The sequence below is a fragment of the Pogona vitticeps genome, chromosome 3 (genome assembly GCF_051106095.1).
Source record: "Pogona vitticeps strain Pit_001003342236 chromosome 3, PviZW2.1, whole genome shotgun sequence".
NCBI lineage: Eukaryota > Metazoa > Chordata > Lepidosauria > Squamata > Agamidae > Pogona > Pogona vitticeps.
In genome coordinates this window covers 117,070,001-117,092,192 of record NC_135785.1, presented here as the reverse complement: position 1 = coordinate 117,092,192, position 22,192 = coordinate 117,070,001, and the positions used below count along the sequence as shown (strand labels likewise).

Below are 22,192 nucleotides of genomic sequence, written 5' to 3'. Positions count from 1 at the left end.
TGGGCTATGACAGTAGGTATCAGTGGGAAAAATAAAAAATGTGGCTGCTCTGCTGCTTAAGGAAGGTGTGGGTGTCTGGAAATCATGGGAACAAGCAGTCCAATTACACACTTGCTCCCAAAGTGGGCCATGGGTCCAGATAGGCGGGATATAAATCAAATCAATCAATCAATCAATCAATCAATCAATCAATCAATCAATCAATCAATCAATCAAGGTTTCAAGGGTGACCGTGTTTCTGATATTACAGGCACTAGGCTTCAAGCACCCTGTGCTCTGCTACTGATTTCTCATGGCTTCAAACCAAACACTGCCCAAAAAAAAAAAAAAATGTGCAGAGCTGGTTTCCCAGAGGTTCAACTTCAAACAGAAAAAGTCGTACATGTTCTTTAAGCAGGGGAGGTGCTTCCAAACCATCTTCCTTGTCATCCGCTTAGGAGAAGCTGACTGACATGAATAACATTAGATTGACTGAAGGACTGATAACCCACCTTTAAACAACCGTAAAGGGCACTGAATAATATTTTAAAGCAAAATAATACATAAAAATCAACAAAACAGGTTAAAGCAAAAGATATATAGATTATCCAATGGCCAGATTAGCTGCAGAAACGTTGTCTGAAGCTAACCAGTCTTTGCAGCCTATTTAAATGGGGCAGGGAGAAATTACACCTGCAGGAACCCATTACGTTCTTGTTGCAGAAATTCTGAGAGGGGAAATGATTGTACTGAATGACCAATGAATTTTTAAAACAGCCACTCTTAACACAATCAGTTAAGAATTTCCTAGGGTAGACAAAGGAGTAAGATATTTAAAAGTTCTCCAAAGTTTCTAAATATCTGCTAAAAGAAAGTCTGTTTTACCTAAGTCCTTCCCCCACCACTGTCTGTATTTTTCTTTTTTTGCACTTCTTTTCTCCCTAAAAACAATAATTACGTGCTGTTGAGTCAATTCTGACTCATAAGTTTTCCAGCTATGGTGGACTCAGGAGCGATTTACCATTCCCTTCTGGGGTCACTCTGGAGCTTTGTTGAAGGCTACACAAGCAGGCTGTTCTCCTGGGAGATACAGCGGGGGATTGGATTCCCAAACTCTGGGTCTGCAGTCATATCCACCATCTCATTGAACTATCCCACTAACTCATTGAAAACCACTCACCCACCCACAATCATGCATATGTAAAGATAACAGTCTATCAATGCCTTTTGAAAGTAAGACATTAAAAAAAGGCCAACCCTCCTGGGTGGCCCCACACAGAGGAAGGCACATCAGCTAACTCAAGTTGGGGAAAAACCTAAAAAACAAACAAACAAACCTTTTTGTCCCAGGTTTCATAGTATCTTAATAATGCCCTGCAGTCCATGCATTAAATGGATTGGGTTCTGGTTTGTGCAGCATTCTGTTGGCCCTAAGGCATGTATGGAGATCCCCTGTCCTGTATGCTGGATACATTCTGTGGGGTTCTCCTTCTGGCCCACTAGTTTCTTCTTTGGGCATTACTCCTGCTTTCAGAACCTATTCCCTCCAGGCCCTCTCCAAGACCCATTCCCTCTCCCTCCCAAGCAAAAGGTGTCATCTCTGATCAGCTTTTGGTCAGCATAAAGCCCCCCTCCCCGTCAACTACTAAGAAATGCTTTGTTCTTACAGTTGGGCAGGGAAAAGGTCTTATTCCCAGTCAACAACTGATTGAAGATAGCAACTTTTCCTTACTCAACACTAAGAAAAGGGGAAAAGCCTTTCATTGACTGATCCAAGGAGACAGGGCTGGGAAGAGAGAGAGAGAACAGATGTGTGTCTATGTCTTTCAGTGTGACTATGTCTGTGTGTCAGAGAAAGAGAGAGAGTTGTGTTGAACTGGTGTGTGCCTGTCTGCATAAGAGGTGTGTGAAAGAGAGGGTTGGATGTATCCACTTTGGGGTCTGTCCATGCTGTCAGCTGACATCTGGCCTCTTTCCCTGAAGACGTTTTCAAGATGTTTCCCAATCAGCCCCTGGGTCAGAGGGGATCCCCAGGGCTTACGACTCCACTATGTTCTTTACTGATTTTGCAGGAACAAACGAGCATGGTTACAACTCTGGAAATTTGCCTAGTAAAAGAGCTGTGCCAGGTCTCCTATCTGAAGATGGCTCCAGTTAGCCATAGTAGGCTGGAACCCTCCCTCCAGCGGAGGATCTCTGCATGAATAATTGTGCCAGTCTGTTGTGAGAAATGATGGAGTGAACAGGTGATTTATGGCACTTAGGGACAGAGAGCAGTGATCTGCCAGTTGAATCAGTGAGATCTACCATCAGGGAAAGTTTCCAGAAACAGGCTTCTAGGGGAAGAAAAGCCACCCTGAAATTCCAGGTAGAAAACTGGAGCTACTCGTGGTTTACTTCCAGAATGGTTCTGCTAACCTAGGGATGAAAAACAAATGGACACCTATCGCATTTCTTTATGAATATATTCAGTCTGTGACCTGTGAAACTATTAGCAAAAACATAGTCATATCTTTTGTTCTCCCATCAGTAGAGAGAAACAATGAATGGCAGATTCTTTTTTCACAGTAACGTGAATGTCATTTGTGGAGGTACCCTGAAGAATGTTCTCGCATTGATTTTCAAAACAGGCATTAATTTTGACAATGCTCTTAGAGCATTGCCCAGAAAAATACTGTTTTAAAATGATTATTTTTGAGAAACCTGCACACAAAACATTTTTCTCATTTAAATGTTTCTGAGCAAATACATTATGAGACTGCAAGGTGTTTTAGTGCAAATTTAAAAGTAGATGAAAAAAACACACTGATAAAATGGCAAAGGCAGAAAAAGTACTGAATAATACTAATAGAGCAGGTGTGGTAAAGTAGATATATGGCTTACTTGTATGTTGATCAACTGCCTGTGGACAGCGTATCTACCTTTGAAGTAGATAAAGATTTCGGTAAGTATGTTTAGGGTCCATGTTGGAAGCAGGGGTGGGGACTCCAGTGGCGGGATTCACTATCAAGTTGCACTTAAGTTGCACTGGGGGCTCAACTTAGCTCAGGAGGGGGTTCAGCAACTTGAACTCTACCTGTGACACCCACCCTCTCCCTTTTTTTCTGGAGGAAAAGTTTGTTGTTAAGTGGGACTCAGACTTGGGACTTTGGACTCAAGACTGAAAGATTTGCCAAGATCCCTGGTTGGAAGACTGCTTAAGGATGATTCTGGGAATTATAATCCACATAAGTAACTTCTTCAATGCCTGGCACTCACACATCCTCCTTGGCATAGGTCCTAGCAACACCAGGGGAGAATCTTACTCCTTTTTTAAAAAATTATGTTACAGCCACATCATGATTCAATATCAAAATTCTGCCATGTTTGAGCCGTGTTTTCTTTGACTTTGTCACCATTTCTTTTGAGTTTTGTGGGGTTTTTCCATGTGTAATTTTTTTTTTCTTTCTGGTTCTTTTGAAAAAATTATTTTCAGGAATTTAAGGAAAAAAGATACTGTCAAGGAGGGAGCAAGTAGTTCAAACGAAAGGCAGGAGGAGAAATGTGCCGAGAAACAGTGGCAAGGGAGGAAGGAATGAAGCTATCCTCTAATTGGCCCACAGTGAATTATTCACATGTATAATCTTTTTCGAAAATTCCTGCGCAAAGCGATGCAAGCAAATGCTGTTCATGTTTAAAAGTCATTTCCATAAGTAAGTGCAATTTCTCTAGTGTTTGCCCCTGTTTAATGAAGTGAATTCTTGTTTGCATTTCTCCCAATTTCCCAACGAAAGGCGCCCAAGCGTTTGCACCAAAATTACTCGGCCCAAATTAAAAACCCTCCAACACTTTTCAAAAAAAGGGGAAAGGAGGTATGTGTGTGTGTCTGGAGGGGCCAGATCGTGCTTATTTTTAAAATGCCTTAAGTGCACCCCAAGATACTAATTTATTTTTAGACACTCATTATTAAGAGTGTTAGCAAGTTTCCCCCTTCTAGTTCTCTCTTCCTCTCCCCCCTATTTCTTATTTAAATGAACTTAATGGCAGTAGATGCAAATGTCTGGAAGAGGAAAATAGTTAACATTTATTTATTCTTACTGTTGTCTCTTCCCTGGCTGCTATCATTAGAACAGTTCGCTGCATCCCATTCGCTCCCATTAGCTCTGCTATCAGAGCCACCCAGCACGACTCCAGCCCCGCTCCAAGTGTTTTTCTGCGGCCCACATAGGGGCTGCATCATCATTTGCAAGGCACTGGCTTAATGACAAGAGGAAGGGGGGCAAAATCCAAGAAAATATAGCAGACGGATCTAGGGAAAGAGCAAAACAAAACAAAAAACAAAAACACCGAACCCCTTCCCCCCCCCCCCGAAAACAGCAGCAACAGTGACAGAAATACATATACATATCCCTACTCATCCCGCCAGTGGTTGTGTGGTCATCGGCCATCCCAACTTATTCCAGATCAGGATTCCAATCCATGGTATTTTTTTGACCCAAGAGAACAGTTTGTGTCAGGGGCAGACCGTGGCTGCAATGCAGGCCTCCAGGCAGTATATAGGGGTGAGGTGGGGGAGACATCACTGAGGACTGAAAGTGCTTTGAAAATCACTCAGGAGGACTCACTGAGACTCGGAAGGACTCCGACAGCTGTTGTTTGTGCTAGGCTGTGCACTCCAGTCTGCTATTGCTGGGAACACCGCGTGGAAAAGTTACGCTTTGGACTAGCAACTTCCAAACTAGACTCTCCAGCCACACTTGATCTTGCTGAACTCTCAACATGGCTGGGCAGAGTCAGCCATGAAAACAGATACATTAAGAGCAATCCTTTCTGGATGGAATTGGGAAAGATGTCTAGCTTTCGTTATTCCAGCGTGGCAGTTAGGGTGGATCCAGGGTGTATTTTGTTCCAAAAACCAAGACTGGCCAACAGGGGAATCGGGGGAGGACGTCAGAACTCATCTCTTGTCCCTGTTACCCAGAGCAGTGATCTGAATCTGAACTCAGTCCCTCCTCTTCTGCAGGATGAAGTAAAGTGAGAAGGCGGCAGGCTTCTGCTCTTGTGTATAAAGGAGTACACAACTGTTTGCTGACATTTGGGTGCAAAACCTGAGAGAACCCTGATTTATTCATTCGCAAATGCAAAAAGGACCATCGGTGTACTGCAAGTAAACAAACAAAAATGTCATATCCACTTCACACAAGGGCCCATGTGTGTGCGTTCAGAAGCAGGTTCGCCAAATGTGTGGGATTTATTCCTAGCTAGATGTGCACAAAACCTAACAAGAATGGGGGGAGATTTTTGAGTAAAATCAGGTGACCCGCTTTAGAGGATCAGGATCTAATATGGCTGCCTTTCAGATTTTAAGCGCCTTGATTGTCATTTCTTTTAAAAAAATAATTGGAGGTAAATGATTATCTATTTAGCAATATGCAACAGAAAGTCCTGACTTCAAATTTTGCCTCTGTTGTGAACTGCTAAGTGCCATTGGGCACGCACCTCCCATTCTTGACTCATTTTTCTGAAAATGTGGGATAATTTAAACATTCAAAACCATTATACACACAGAGGGTGGCACAGAGACAGGCCAAGGTAGGGGGCTGGGTATTTGGGAAGGGAGAGAAAGCAGTGAGGCTCTTTCCATGGAGTAAAGGCTCTGCATAGAGGAAAGACTGCAGTTCTCTATTCCTTGAGGCACTGAATCTTTTACCAATGTGATATTATTGACCATAGACTCCTTTTTAATTGTATGGAGGGCATGGGATTAGAAACAGCCACTTTGCAATGTCTCTACCCCTTCCTTTCAGATCCATTCCAGAAGGTGGTGTGGACACATCATTGCCTTATGGTGTCCCGAGGTCATCAATGTTGTCCCTATGTTGTTCATCACTGATATGCAACTGCTTGAGGAGATTGTTCAGATGTCTGCCATGTGTTATCACCAATACACAAAGGACTCATAGCCCTGTTTCTCCTTTTCATTTGAGGAAAAGTAAGTAGTTAAAATTCTGAATTGGTCTGAGTATGATAATTGGCTGGATAATAGCTGAGGGTCAAATTCTACATTATGGAAAACACATGACTAGACGAGAAAATGCTTTCAGGTGTTGAAAAAGTATCAGAGCAGGAGGTGTTAACAGCTTCTACATCTTGCAAATTAGCTGGCTTTTTTGTGATTGGTCTTCAGAAGGTAAACACAGCCTTCTTCTGCATGTCTGATCCAGTTATCGATCCATCCCCTGCTTACCTATCTTCCCTTTAGCAACATACTCAACAAGCTTGGGTTCAAAATACACTCAATTTTCTACTTAATTTTTGCACAGGAAACATTTCTTTTACAAACTAGGAAACTTATTAACCCTAGTTTAACATACAGTATTTTCCATACTATGGGTCTACACTAGAAACAACAATTATGTACCTCTCTAAACTGGCAAGAGTTTTGTTATGCCACAGAAATTCAAACATTTCTGAGGCTTGCATGACATCTGGAATAAGAAATATATGTCCAAACCACTTGTGCAATTGACTGAAATATTAATCAGAAAGAGTGTCTGCCAAGCATATACATTAGAAAGCCCTGAACAGTTTGAAATATAAAAGTACCAGATACAACAGAGGTTTCAACCAGTATTTTTTTTTCTAGAGACCACATATATCCAGATAATATTTAGTAAGGCATTTAAAAAAAGATATTGATAAGTACACTTTACTACTGAGTGAAATACTTTAAAAGTGAAAATAAAAAGGAATCAAAACATTTCTTATGGCCCCATCCAATTCTTTATCCCAACAAGAACAGATGAACTGAAGCAATGGGACTTTACACGGATTCATCTGTTCTTCATTTGGTCTGTTCTAGGCAAGAGTAATAGATTTAGCCCGCAGACTACAATCCTATACTCTCTTATTTGGGAATAAGTCCCATCTTGCTTCTGAGTAAATGCTATAGAGATCTAAATAAATAGATATACAAAAGTTATACACTGTCCAAATGGTTCAAGAATTATAAATGAACATAAAGAATGTACAGTGTGAGCTGAAAACTGTGCAGGTGCAAGAAACAAAACATAACTGGGATCCCATCTACATTCTGCCATTTGTTTGACGGGGGGGGGGGCAAGAGACTGAGCCTTGGAGATGTCCCTGCAAAGAAAGACACTAATAAAAAAATCAACAGTAACAGTTAAAAATAAATAGCTAACTGGGTTAAAGTGGATTTGGTTTTTTTTGGTTTTGTTTTTTTGTAACAGCAGGGTAATTCAATTAAAATTTCATTTTTAAAACTAGACATTGTTAGAAATAAACTGGAACTTAAATTAGTTCCAACTCGAGCCAGAACTTACTTTATCACCCTGAGTAAAGACCTGAGATGCAACACTGATGGCCATAAATATTCCCTTTTGAGTTCTCCCCGGCTCTCCACCCCATCTTATTCTTCTACTGAAGGCAGAAGAGTTTGAAAAGCAGTGGTTGCAGGCAGACTCACTCGCCTTTGCCTCTCAAGGAGTTCGCCTCCAAGAGGAGAGGGAAAAAGTCACATGCAGTGGGCTTGATTTTGGTATGCATGGGAAATCTTAGAATGAGTAAGAGAAAGAAGAGACTCAGAATTTGTCACTGGATCAGAAGTGGGTGGGTTGAAGCCTTTATTCTTGGGTATAGTCCGTGTTGCGGTGATGAGATCCCCCCAAAATGTGTCCGAGATACTTGTGGATTTCCCTTTTGAACTTACATTGAGTATATTAACTACAGTACCTCTTCCCATGCAATGGCTTCTATAATTCTTCCATGCAGCACACCTCTGCCATCAAGTCATCTGATGTTGCAGGCTTGATCCTCTAACTTGTGGGCGTGGGATGGGGCAGTTTGGGAGATTTCAGTCTCTTTCCCCCAGAAATGCTGCCTTTCTCCTGTTTGAGAAGAGTATAAATGCAGGGACATCTTTAGCCATTGTTGAGCAAATAGCTGATTGGTGAAAAACAGAGGGTGTCTGCTCATTTCTAAATTGCATTGTTATGGATGAAGTGGGGATTAAAGTCATTTGATTACCCCTTGGCTATGGAAACTCACTAGAGAGTGCAAGTAGTAAACCACTCCTTTTGGTAAACATCACATCTACCTCCAAACCCAACTGGGGTTTCCCTAATTTGAAAGCAACTTGACAACATATAACAGCAACAGATTTCGGCACTCTGGGTCAAATCCCTAGTCACCCTGTCTAGTTGCAGTTCTGGGGGAAGGGTGCTACCTGGAATAGTCTTCCCCTTCCCACTTGGGATTATTTGATTCTATGGGGGTCTGCATCACAATCCTGTGTGTGATTACCTGGTCATAAGGCCACTCTGGGCAAAGACGACAGTTCTTCAGCATTTAAGAAAATCTGTACTCTGTTCTCCTGATTTGCATTTTGGCAAAACCATGAAACCAGAAAAGACCACAAAACCATCAATTTATTTTTATCCCTGCATTTAATATGTGAATAAGTGAGGAATGAACAGACATAGATATCTTTTCAGTATATGCTCATGGGATGCAAAAAAGGTTTTTTGATGACACTCTTCTCTTACCCCAAACTTCATCCTCAATTCTCAATCCTAATCCTCAGTAGCAAACATTTTTCATGGGCTTCTAGAAATTCACCTGCTAGGACTTTCTTAGTTTGGTTTTTGTTCTCTAAACATGCATTTGATCTTCAGAAAGTTTTTGTCCCAAGTAGAAACTAAATAGACATGGAGAGACTGCATCATTTCAATGCCCCCCCAGGTATCTATCTTAATTAAGATAATTACTTAAGTTAGTTTCAGAATAGGAGTAGAAGTAACTTGAAAGGCTGGTTTAGCCTGATGCCAAAGCACAAACAAAGAAATAGACAGCAGAAACAAAGTATTCACAGATGTCCTAGGATTGGGTAAAGAGGAATTTCATTTTGTGTACAAAAGATCTAGCAAATGGCTGAGTTAATGCTATTGGAGTAGCCCTCTTCTGACCAAAAACAGTCTAATTATCTCAATATTTTAATTTGTTTTTAATTTACCTATATTTCATATATATTTCTAATTTTAAATTGTGCAAAGCTTTGCTATGATTAATAAGAATATTTATACAGTATATATAATGATTATTCTGGGAAGGAAGGAAGGAAGGAAGGAAGGAAGGAAGGAAGGAAGGAAGGAAGGAAGGAAGGAAGGAAGGAAGGAAGGAAGGTCACTTGAAATAAATTGGAAAATGTGTTTTTGCTCACACTGTAAAAGGACAGAAGAGGTACAGTCAACAGTGACTTATGACCAAGGTAGAGGAGCCTCTCTCCCTGAAATTTTGGGGTGAAGTGCTTCCCTATCCCAGTCCATAAATGACTTGGCTACAGCCAAAAAAAATTTTTTTTTTGATGCTACTGCTGGCTGGCTGGCTGAATATATAACTCAGGAGCGAAAGGCTGGATGTTCAGTTCAATTGAATCAATTCTCCCCTGTATCTCCTGGAAGAAAAGCCAGCCTGTGAGGCCTTGGGCAAGCTGCATAGTGCCAGAGCACCCCCAGAAGAAGGGAATAGTAAATCACTTCTGAGTATACCTAGAAAAACATGGAAAGGGGCACTATACATAGAAATTGACTCGACAGCACATTATTATTATTATTATTATTATTATTATTATTATTATTATTATTATTATTATTATTATTATTATTATTGTTGTTGTTGTTGTTGTTGTTGTTGTTGTTGTTGTTGTTGTTGTTATTGCTGTTGCTGTTGCTGTTGCTGTTGCTGTTGCTGTTGCTGTTGCTATTGTTGTTACAGCAACGAGGATGAAAGAATGTCATATGTGATGGGACACTTGCCAAAAGGTGTTTTTAGCATTAAAAAAAAATCATAGTCCATGCAACATTCACTACTAGAATGCCGCTTTGACTTAACCTTAATTGAGCAACTTGGGTCTTGGACACAGTAGCCCTGTTTAGGTACTTATCCGTCATGTAATTACAATCATTTGATGAAGAGCAGGGCTGCTCTGCAACATTTAGTTCTCCAAAACAAAACAGCAAATGGTGACCTCCTTCCCATGGTTCATGGTAACCAAAAGCCATCAACGTAATTTGCTGCCTGATAAAATCTTATAACCTTTCTGGCTTCCAAGCCCTAAAACCAGAGTAAAGTACACAATCAACCATTTGCTCTCCTTTTATGGTGGCCCACGCCCATTGCCATCATTTACCTCATAGGGAGAAGTGGGCTGCACTCACTGGCCCCTTCATCACATCTCCATCAGTCTGAACTCATCCAACATCCAACATATGAAGGGAGAAGTAGGAGGAAGAGGAATACTTCATGGGAGGCATGGCTTGTAGCTCAGGAAGTGGTGTGCCTCATATTTATTTATTTATTTATTTATTTATTTATTTATTTATTTATTTATTTATTTATTTATTTATTTATTTATTTATTTATTTATTTATATCCCACCTATCTGGTCTATCTTCAGGAGAAGATGTCCCCATCCGAGTTGCCAGCTGCCCTCACTTCATGGACAGGCTGTCCATGTAGTGCTTTATAGAGAACACACCATTGACAATATGGGTGTCCAATTTCCAGTGGCCCAAACGTGGAGTGCATGATCCTCCTTTTTCATGTGTAGCAGATGCCAAGGATCAGTGTGATTAAGCAGCATTACATACGAGCATTGGTTCTGACTTGAGAGAATTACTGGGGATCTCAAAGTGAACAGCTTCCCATGGGACAGATCAAAGCTGTGTGCTCTGTGGGGGGTGGGGTGGGGGTCAGATACACTTTACTTCCTTGTCAGATTTACTGACTGAGTTCTGTTTTGAAATTCTGAGCACATAAACAGACTACTTAACAATTGCATCATCATATCCTGTTTTAATTTATCCAGTATTGTTTTACTTTGGCCAGTATCCTCTTGCTGGTTCTCATCAGAGCAGGCCTATTGACTCAGTGACATTTACATACCTGTTTACTCATCATTCAACAATTGATTCAATGGGTCTACTTATGGCTGGGATTAGCAATAGAATGCTGGTGTTTCTTACTTCATTCATATCACTTTAATGTACAGTACAATATATTAGGACCAATGTACTAGTTACAATATAATGTATCTTAGGACATGCTTTATACATTATATAAACATAATGTATAAGACATGCATATAGATATACACATGGGGTATATATGTATAATAGCATAGACCACTTTGATATTTCCTGATTTGTAACACTGGAATTCTGAAAACTGAGATTAAGAAACTGAAATGAAGATCACAGACTGCTCGTAAAATGTTGCACACCTTGCCAAGCCTCAAAAGATCTCCACGGAGAAGAGGTTTGCTGCTCCTGCAAGGGCCTTAGATCAGCATTCCTATGCCACCATTGTTGGCTGCATTGTTCCAGCATTTTTTGGCTAATTCATCCCTTTACCTCTCAGGTTGCCAAGACCTTCCTCTAGTCCCTCCCCTTGAACTCCCCTGCTTGTGGTATTCTTGATAGTTCCCAGTCCTTTTATAATGAGCACTGCAGAATTACAGCTAATTAAGGATGTAAATGATGCTGGGGAGAGGGAGGGATGGGTGATGATACTAGCTGTGTGCAACTCTGCAGTAAAATGTTTTCAACCTCAGCAGAAAAGTTATCACGGGAGACAATGTCAACTTTAGAGGAGTTTGGGCTGCAGAAGAAGACTTGGAGGGCTGCTGTTGTTTCTCGCAGTCCGTCTGTCCACAGCATTTGCTTCTCTTTTTTGAAATTAGCTTTATCAATTGACACATTTAAAGGGGCTTAGCTTCCCCCCTCCCACTCCTTTCTTCTCCCTTCTGGGTGCACAGTGGGCAACCAGAGGGTGAGAAAGGAAACAGCTTTCTAGTATTACAGGTGTAGAGGTACTCATCAGTCCCCCTTTATAACTGATGCCTCACTTTGCAAATCGCAAATGTAGAACATTGGTACCACCCTCCCTGTTGAGGTGGAAGTTGCTGCATTGAGAGCCTTATGTAGCTGGTGCTGGTGGGGAATCCTTTCATCCACATTGTAACATGTGAACTTTCCTGATTCAGACTTCCCAGCCAAATCACAAACCAAAACACACTTAAAACAGAGAAGAGCAGTCACACTTCTCTGCTTTATATATCTGAAGTACTTTTATGCTGCCTTTCAGGGCTAAGTCCCCAGAAGCCAGCTTACAAAACACAAACCTTTCTACATTCTAGCACTATAGTCTAGATCTATGCATGAAGCTGGAACATGTGACTTCTAAATGATTTATTGTACATTCCATGGGCAGAACTTCCACTGCTTTGATCTGGTGATCTTACAGTATTTTTGCACATTCACGGCTGCTCCATTCTGCCATAGCAGCCCACCAAAGCACATCCCAGTCATTAGCCTTTCCCCAACTCTCGGGTCCCCCTTCCCTCCTCTCTTATATATCCATACCCCTATACTCTGTGAAATCCAAAAGCAAAGACAGCTGCATTGATCCACAAGAACAAAACAAAATTGCAGGCAATCTTTTTAATAGGGCTGTTCCTAATTTCAGAATAGGGCACAAGCTTTTAAGTTCTGCAGAACTCTTCATCAGGCTAAGTTCTTAAAAGAAAGTGGGACAGGGAAAACATGGAAGTCCAAAAAATTGGCTAGATGTTTTAATCCTTGAGATTTGCAGGTGTTCTCAGTCCCAAGCTGCAGTACAAGCTTGATTATTTCCTGCAGAGGTACAGATACCATGGGACATCTAGGAATATCTGATGGGATGAAAGCAAAATGTAGGGCCTCCACCCATGGAAAACCAAAGCTGTGGTAGTGGTGAAACCTGGCATAAAAATAGCACATGTTTTGAAGTATAGTTTATGCTGTCCTGGCTTTTTTTGGGCAAGCTGCACAGTTCTAAGGTGCCCCCCAGAAGAAGGGAATGGTAAACCACTTTTGAGTTCTCTCTACCTAGAAAGCCCTACAAAGGGTTGGCCTGACTCAGTATTGACTTGATTGGATGCAATTATTATTATTATTATTATTATTATTATTATTATTATTATTATTATTATTATTATTATTATTATTATTATTATTATTATTATTATTATTATTATTATTATTATTATTATTATTATTATTATTATTATTATTATATTCATTAAATTGTTGACAAAAGGTGCACAGTAGACTTTGTCTACAAAAATGTGTACATTTGGGAAATTGGTAGAGAACAATGTACATGATTTTTATCCTGGTTTTAAAAATAATTACAAACTAATGAAGAAATGGGATCAAATTAATGTAAAATTGTAAAAAAAAAAGAAAGAAAGAAAAAAGAGAGAAAATTGAACAATACCAGGACTGACAAATTTGTTAGTTGTGAGCCATATTTACCTAGATTTCAGGCTTTCCATCTGGTGCCTAGATTTAGATCAAAACATTTATCTAATCTTCATAATTTTTAAGCAAATAGGGGAAATGGGGCAGGTTGCTCTGTTGCTTTCCATATGCACAAATAGTTTGCAATCTGGTGGTGTAATTTGACATCGGTTGGAAATTTCCTCCCACTTCCTGCAATAGTTTCAGAGGATGGATTTCCTGTAGGAGTGTAAGAGGTAGATGAGGGATAAACTTCCATTTCTATGTTTGCATCAAACTCAGTCTTCACATGGCACAGCGAGGTAAAAACTGATACAAACTGTGCAGTTAAAAGTACCACTGCAATCATTCATAATCATTTCATTAAAAGAATCATACTGGTGACTTTTAAAATCACTGTGTTCTTCCTGCTGGTCGCCTTTTTTTTTGGTTGTGTTTTTGTTTTTTGAGGGAGGGAAGAGTGAGAAATTCATTTAGTTCATTTGCTAAAATTTGAAAATTCTTCAGCAACAGGAGAGAAAGCAATTCGGATGGAAACCATTCAGATGTGGGAGAAAATAAAACTGTTTGCTCATCCAGGCAAAAAGCTTTGCTTAGTCAGGATTTGACTCCTTGTAATTTTATGTGTGTTTGGTGTTAAATCTGGAGTACTAGTTCTTCGCCTTCTTGTTGTCTCTAACAGCTGTTCGGCAGAGAGGCACAAGAAGATCTCAATCTATCTAGAAACAACTGTACCTATTAAATTTGGCCAGTGCAGATGAGGAAGAATTCTATTTTCCTCACTTTTTGATGCCAGCATCTGAAAGTTATTTATAAATGGGACAGAACAACCTTGAGATTAAAGCAATCTGAATGTGGGTGAAAAGTTTGTGCGCCCTTGTTTTAGGTTGACAGCATAGACTAATACTTCTGCAGCAAACGTACTCCCTTTGGCTCTCCCAGGTATCCTGCTCTCCTCTAGCCTTTCTGCTGAGCTTGGAGACAAAGGATGTGGTCATGGGAAGCAGTCTTTTTACACTGCTTCTTGAAATAGTCCTAAAAGCTAAGATGATGTATGCATCTTTAAGAGGGCAATTTTGTTTGGCATTGCACAGTCTGCAAGCAAGCCCCAAACATACATTTCCTCTTCTTTCTTCTTGCTCTCTCTTTACTCCTCTATAATATTTGAGCCTCTTTTAGATAGTTCAAGTCAGAAGTGGGCAATATGTGGCCCTGGATCTGCATGTGGCCCCTTCCAGATTGCTTGTGTGGCCCACAGCCCTCTCACATCCCTTTTCCCAGCAAAATGTGAAGTCCTGCTCCCTGAAATAGTGACTCATGTTTTTAATAGGCTGCAGGGCCCTCTACACCATAAATACATGACAGATGCAAAGGAGGGGTGTGGCATGTGAAAATAGCTGTTCAAGTATTTAGAGCGCCAGTGTGGTATAGTGGCTACAATGGCATTATAAGACTCAGGAGATCTGGGTTCTAAACTTAGCTCAGACATTGAAATCGACAGGGGGAGAGGCACTGCTAAAGCCACTCAACTACTTCAGCTACCTTAGAACCCTTATTATCATCCCCATGAACTGGATGTGACTTGATGACATTTAACAACCACAAATGTACGTGCTCAGTGACTGCTGGAGATCCAAGACTGACCATTCAGAGGATGATATAAAGCAAAGATCAGCCAGAGTTCTCTAGAATGGACGATTTTTTAGGAATTGGCTTTGGAGACCAGAACTGAAAAAATCCCATAGTTTTTCAACTAAAAATAAAAATCACCTCCTGGTTATGCTTCTACTCTAATTCAGCAGGAGAATCGTTTGAGATGGGAGGTGGTCAATTTTTTGTTGTTGCGCCTTTTTATCTACTGGAAGTCAGAAATCCTTGTTGATCTACTGCAGATCCAAGAGCAGATCACAAATTACCTCATGCTTACCCTTGGATTAGACAGTCCATAATAGGCACACATAGGCAAAGACCTACCCTGGAGCTCCTGTTCCCACTCTGCCCTGTCACTCCACCAATTATCTAGCTCCTCAATCAGCCATGGCATGGAATTCCTGCCCTGTTTTTCTTTTCTGTTTTATTTTGATTTTGTTTGGATCTGCAAGGATAAAAAAAAACATGCCAGGAAATTTCTGCTGAACCACCAAAAACAGTAAAGAAGGCAATAATGGGAAATTCACACCATGATTATTTTTAAATGTAAGGACACTGCCCTGTTAACAACTGACCAAGAACAACAATGACATAATTTCAAGGTTTCCTCATTTGTTTGCAGAGTGAATATTAAAAGTGCAGTCTGCAGCCTTGAAGGGGCTTCCCCTGGGAACTGTTAGCGTTGGCAGTAACGAGGTCATTCATTTTTTATTAGGAGAAGAGTTTCTGTGAAGTTAAATGTGCTGACAACCCTTTTTCCTCTTTGATGCTGGGTTTCACCTCAGCCCCTCCTGCTTCTCCAGCTCCTCCCTAGCTGAGCTGGGAAAGTCTCTTCCATCTGTGCTAAGTGACTTGCGCTCTTGTTTTCTTTAGATACCTTGATAAAGAGATGGCCGTTAAACGGAAAGCTCGTGAAGCTGGCATAGAATTTCAATGGAAGTTGGAGATGTGAAAGATTAGGTTGCCATCATGAAGTCACACTTTTGTTCCCACAAGTTGCTCTGACTGCTTGAACCCATGATTTATTTAATAGCTGTACAGACAATTGGCAAGAAAGGCTAGAAAACTAGTCTTCATCTAGTTAAAAAGTTAAATGTTTCTTCTGAGCCATTTCTGGCTCATTGGATTAATATGATCAAGATTTGGCAGGAAATTGCATTTTCTTTGAACTACAACACCCGTAATTCCTCAACCAACATGACCTTGAGTCATGGTAGCTGGGGATTCTGGTAGTTATAGTACAAAACAAAATCTGAGTGTTGTAACACCAATGCACTCTATTAGGGCGCCAGCTGAATGAAGGAAGTTATCTCAGAGTGACTTCTGAACTCCACCAGCTTTTGCAGAACATAGAGCTCTTAAAGAACCAGCAAAACATCATCACCAGGAACCAACCTGTAAATTTTCAAAGTGGCCTATTGTCTCTTGACATATATTCTCCTGCCCCCTTCCTCTCTGACTCCCTTATTCCTTTTCTGCCGTCACTTTACATCTTTTGAAAGACTTACAACACCTTCTAGCACCTTCTAGAACTGACACCAAAGAAAGATGTTGTTCTCATATAGGGGACTGGAATACTAAAGTAGGGAGTCAGGAGAACACCAGGTAAGTGTGGCCTTGGAGTTCAAAACAAAGCAGGGCAAAGGCTAATAGAGGTTTGTCAAGAGAACAAGCTGGTCATCACAAACATTCTTTTCCAACAACCCAAGAGGCGACTCTACACATGGACATCACCAGATGGGCAATACTGAAATCAGATTGATTATGCTCTCTGCAGCCAAAGATGGAGAAGCTCTATACAGTCAGCAAAAGCAAGACCAGGAGCTGATTGTGGCTCTGATCATCAGCTTCTTGTAGCAAAACTTAAGCTCAAACTGAAGAAAGTAGGAAAAACCACTGGGCTAATCAGGTATAATCTAAACCAAACCCCTTATGAATATACAGTGGAAGTGAAGAACAGATTTAAGGAACTCGATTTGGTGGACAGAGTGCCTGAAGAACTATGGATGGAGGCTTGTAACGTTGTACAGAAGACAGCAACAAAAAACATCCCAAAGAAAATGAAATGCTAGAAAGCAAAGTGGCTGTCCAACGAGGCCTTACAAATAACAAAGAAGAGAAGGGAAACAAAATGCAAGGAAGACAGGGAAAGTTACAGAAGATGGAATGCAGACTTCCAAAGAATAGCAAGGAGAGACTTCTTAAATGAACAGTGCAAATATAGAGAGGAAAATAATAGAAAGGGAAAAACCAGAGATCTGTTCAAGAAAATTGGAGATATTAAAGGAACATTTTGTGCAAAGATGGACAACAAAAGGACAAAAATGGCAGGGACCTCACAGTAGCAGAAGACATCAAGAAGAAGTGGCAAGTATACACAGAGGAATTATATCAGAAAGATTGGGATGTCCTGGACAACCCAGATAGCTCGGTTGCTGACCTTGAGCCAGACATCCTGGAGAGTGAAGTCAAGTGGGCCTTAGAAAGCATGGCTAATAACAAGGCCAGTGGAGGTGATGGCATTCCAGGTCGAACTATTTAAAATCTTTAAAGATGATGCTGTTAAGGTGCTGCACTCAATATTTCTGCAAGTTTGGAAGATTCAGCAGTGACCAGAGGATTGGAAAAGATCAGTCTACATCCCAATCCCAAAGAAGGGCAGTGCCAAAGAATGCTCTAACTACCATACAAGTGCACTCATTTCACACGCTAGCAAGGTTATGCTCAACGTCCAAGGTAGCTTCATCAGTATGTGGACTGAGAACTGCCAGAAGTGCTTCTTGGGATGAAAGCAATGACAAACCTAGACAGCTTCTTAAAAAGCAGAGACATCACCCTGCTCACAAAGGTCCGCATAGTCAAAGCTATGGTTTTTCCAGTAGCGATGTATGGAAGTGAGAGCTAGACCATAAAGAAGGCTGACCACCAAAGAATTAATGCTTTTGAACTGTGGTGCTGGAGGAGACTCTTGAGAATCCCCTGGACTGCAAAGAGAGCAAACCTCCCCATTCTGAATGAAATCAAACCTGAGTGCTCACTGGAAGGACAGATCCTGAAGCTGAGGCTCCAATACTTTGGCCATCTCATGAAAAGAGAAGACTCCCTGGAAAAGACCCTGATGCTGGGAAAGTGTGAAGGCAAGAGGAGAAGGGAACGACAGAGGATGAGATGGTTGGACAGTGTCATCAAAGCTACCAACATGAATTTGACCCAACTCTGGGACGCAGTGGAAGACAGGAGGGCCTGGCATGCTCTGGTCCATGGGGTCACGAAGAGTCAGACATGACTTAACGACTTAAACAAGAAGAACAAATAAGGCTTTCAATGTAAGTGAGATGTTTAAGGAGTGATTTTAACAATTCCAGTCCCCCCAGTAAGTTTACATGGCCAAGCAGAAATTTGAACCTGGGTCTCCTGCGTCTTAGCCCATCACTCTATCTACTACACTATACTTGGTACCCTTTCTTATAAGAAGGGCCAGCTTAACACTTAGGCACAAAGTGACCACCCAAAGAAGCAGGCTGTGAATGTGACAAATGTAAAACAAACTCATTTTTAACTTGTGGTTATTGATACTTTTGTCATCTGAGATGGGGAAGAGTTATTTGTGAGATCTCCTATCTCCAGGATCAGCATCCATTTGGCTTTTGGTGCTCTCCATCTTGACTTGAGTGGGTTGAGGGAACAATTTGCTATTGGCAGCAAAATGGCTCATTCTAGCCCTATAGGACAGGAAGTGGCTTATGCTCTGAGGGAGAAGCAAAGCTTTGCTGTACTAGATGCACACAATGATTTAAACTCAAAATAAGGTCTCAGTCTTGTTTATTCCTTCATTCGACCACATTGATTTGTCACTTGTAGATATGGTTTTTTTTTAATCCTTAATTAAAAATCATAAATGTTCATCTAGCACTAGGATGTCAGTAAAGAATATTCAAACCACAGTTTGTTTGCATTCTCTCCTGGGGGCTTATTTTAAGTTCACTGTAAAAAAAATTATATGCAACTTCTGTGATTACAACCACAAACATGAATATTCTGAGTAGGGTCCTTAAAGATTTGCTAATCCACTTGTCTTCTGTGTTTTCTAGTCTGACTCAGCTTTAACTTGTCATCTACTATGATTATCAAGGGGTTTATATTCTCATGCTGTCTCTGAAAAACATATACTCCCCTTCTACAAACTTAACTGCAAACATACCCTTCACAACATCTTTCTCCATCTTTCAGGTGGGTAAAGGTAAAGGTTCCCCTCGACATTTACTCCAGTCGTGTCTGACTCTAGGGGGCGGTGCTCATCCCCGTTTCCAATCCATAGAGCCAGCGTTTGTCCATAGATAGTTTCTGTGGTCACGTGGCCAGCACGACTAGACACAGAATGCCGTTACCTTCCCACCGAGGTGGTACCTATTTATCTACTCACATTTTTACATGCTTTCGAACTGCTAGGTCGGCAGGAGCTGAGACAAGTGATGGGAGCTCACTCCATCATGTGGATTCGATCCTACGACTGCTGGTCTTTACCTGACCATAATATTCAAGATGAGGCCCACCTAAACCACTGTTAAGTAATGCTGCAAAGTTGTATCCATGAAAAGTAACTGTTCTGATTTCTGCAAATAGGGAGAAGAATATATGTTACATAGTCTGGATAAAATATGTCCACGTTCCATTTTTAGCTTCTCCCCATATAGGATACAAAGTTGAATCAAACTACAGTACTACTTTCCTGATTAATATTGTTCTGAAATAGCACTTTAAATGTTTCTTTCAGCCTTTGTTTGTTTGGTCAACTCAGGCAGTAGGGAAGCACCAATCTGATTTCTATGTCTTTCTAAGACATCTGATGAAGGAATTGTGGTACCATCTTAATATGGGTTAGGTGACTTTACTTGTACTTGAGTATTCAGGCAATAGAGCACCTACCCTGGGAATGGGCAAAAATATTATACAATGCTAATTCCAGTTTGCATGGCAAGATTGGCAAGAATCACACTGGTGCATGATTAAGTGGGCCAACATTTGTGGACACCCATCTACTATGGCAAGGAAAAACAGAAGCCACATGGCACTTATACACAATCCAAAAAACAAGAGTGGGTAATATCTTAATAGACTGCTAAAATCTCGCAAATAGAGGCTAGACTTTAGAGTCCTGCAGGGCCTTCCACCAGGCCGGGCATTACACACCTGGGGCTGGAGTAGAAAAAACATTAACGTTCCCCAAACCATGGCTGGAATCTTACTGGTGTTTGTTTCACTTGCTGCAGCTAATCACAGCTAATTGATGAGGTGCTGCTGTGCATCTTGGATGCTGAGTTGGGTACATGAGCAGGCATACTGCTGAGACTCATGCATTAGTTAGCTAATATAGTAATGGTGGTGTATTGTCAAGTTGGGTTCAACTTATACCACCATCAGCCCCAGCAAACTTTATGCAGACATCAACAGGATTCTGGCAACTCACGTACCAGTGAGCCCTGGAGTCAGTTGGAAGTGGGAAAGAAATGGGCAGGCAATAAAGTCAACCAGTTCCTCCATTTATCCTGAGAATTGTCTCCTTCGATGGAGACTCTGGGAATTCAGGCAGCTCCCTCAGCAGGCTGAGACCTGGCAATGCTGTGCAGGACAGAACCAATGTTAAAGTGGTTTTGGAACTGTCTGTCAGAGTTGGAGGGTGTACTGTTATAATTTCTTTGCAAATAACTGGATGTCACTTCCAGTTATTTCTGTTTATACTACTGCATGCCCCAAACCCATCACGGCCCCCTAAGCTATTATATTTTTCTGTGACTTTGGTGAGTAACTGCAGACAAAAGAAAGTCTTAAGCTGTTTTCCATTTATCATAACTCTCTTGCCCATGCCCATATTCATCTGAAATTTTGCAAACTTCTTAGAGATACTTCTTTCACATATGTAGACCTTTGGTCTAGATGGGTGGGGTTTAAATCTAATGAAATAAAAAATAAAATAAAATAAAAATGTCATTTTCATACCAATTGCCCCAGAAAGTATAGAGGGAAATCACACATACCCCAACCATTGAACATTCCCCTTCTATATGAAATTGTACATATATTCTTTTGAAAAAGTGTAGGTTTCTTAATTGGGGCCACATCTGTACTTATTTATTTTATTTAAAATATTTTACCTTTCTCCTTAAAAAGGACCCAGGGTGGCTTACATCATTAAAAGGCAATATTTAAGGTTAGAAACAGTAAGTATACAAATGCTAGCAAGGATTTTACAAATTACACTAAAAAACAGCAAACAAAAGCCACACCAAAATACATTCAAAGTAGTAAGCCACAACAATCTGTTCAAAACCCCACTCAGACAGTCAGCCATTAAAGGAAATCCTGCCTGAAGAGAAAGGTCTTTGTCTGCTTGCAAAAGGATAGTAAAGATGGGGCCAGTCTGGCCTCCTGTGGGAGGGAGTTCCAAAGTCTGGGAGCAGCAACAGAGAAGACTCTATCCTGTGTCCCCATCAGACACACCTCTGAAGGTGGTGGGACTGAAAGAAAGGCCTCTCCTGATGATCTTAACACATGAACTAGCTCATAAAGGGAGACATATTGAGATCGCTTGGACCCAAGCCATTTAGGGCTTTATAGGTTAGACCTAGCACTTTGAATTAAACCCAGAAACAGATCAGCAGCCAGTGGAGCTGCTATAAACTGGGGGATTATGTAATATCTGTGATCAGCCCCAGTTAGCAATCTGGCTGCCATGTTTTCAACTTCCTGAAGTTTCCCGACACTTGTATCTCTTATATTGTATTTAATTTTCATAACAATTGCCAGCAAAACCACTAGGGGCATAAATTTGTTGTTGTTATTTTGATACACTGTCTATAAAAGTTGCTCTTGCACTACACTCCCTTTGTCTATTCTTCTGAAACTTGGCAGGTCTCATCCCCTTAGAAGGTGCAACTATACTGAAAACTTTTATGTATTTCTGTCAATAAATGTAACAATTGATGCATTCATCATATTTCTTTTTTTAAAAAAAAGTTTAAGAAATGTAACACAAAATTTCCACCTATTTGTTGGAAATTTGCCATGGATGATCTCCTTGTAAGATATATCTGTGCCTACAAATTCCATTCAGTTATGACAAACAAAAATTACAGTTATCTGTTCACTCCCAGTGACTTCCGCTTTGTCTAGTGAGACCAAACATTTTTAGACTTCCAAGCAGAGATTTGGATTCAGAGCAAGTC

General features: G+C 40.7%; 1 long non-coding RNA gene across 1 annotated transcript in view; it reads right to left on the bottom strand.

Moving 5' to 3' along the window:
• Positions 1 to 650: 650 nt before the first annotated feature.
• LOC144588377 (uncharacterized) overlaps positions 651 to 22,192 on the bottom strand; it is a 30,216-nt gene continuing 8,674 nt past the window's right edge. Inside the window, exon 2 of the long non-coding RNA XR_013543907.1 lies at positions 651 to 7,868. This is a non-coding gene — a long non-coding RNA (uncharacterized LOC144588377). The remainder of the gene's footprint in view (positions 7,869 to 22,192) is intronic.